Below are 358 nucleotides of genomic sequence, written 5' to 3'. Positions count from 1 at the left end.
ATACGATCAACTTGTCTTGCTCGGAGAAGTCTCGATCTGCATATCTAACCTATGTCCAAGTGTATAAATAATATAAATGTGAAGGAAAGATGATACATGCATGATATGTTGTAAAATTGAGTCCCAACTAGATTTAAAAATCAATATTATCCACGGCACAATCAAACAACAATTTGTCACATCTTACATGCGTGCCTTTGCTAAAGGTCAAAACCGTCCAATCAAAGAAACCCCCCAAATCAAAGCAAAACCCTTTTTTTCTTTTCAAAAGCAAATATAGTCACCCCTTTGATTTGATGGGCTAACAAAGGGTTTTCTCACTAGGTGCCCCCCCCCCCCCCCCCCCCCCCCAATTTTT

The sequence above is a fragment of the Olea europaea genome, chromosome 21 (assembly GCF_002742605.1).
Source record: "Olea europaea var. sylvestris chromosome 21, O_europaea_v1, whole genome shotgun sequence".
NCBI classification, from domain to species: Eukaryota; Viridiplantae; Streptophyta; class Magnoliopsida; order Lamiales; family Oleaceae; genus Olea; species Olea europaea.
The sequence above is the reverse complement of the archived record's forward strand: the minus strand, read 5'-3'. Positions refer to the sequence as shown.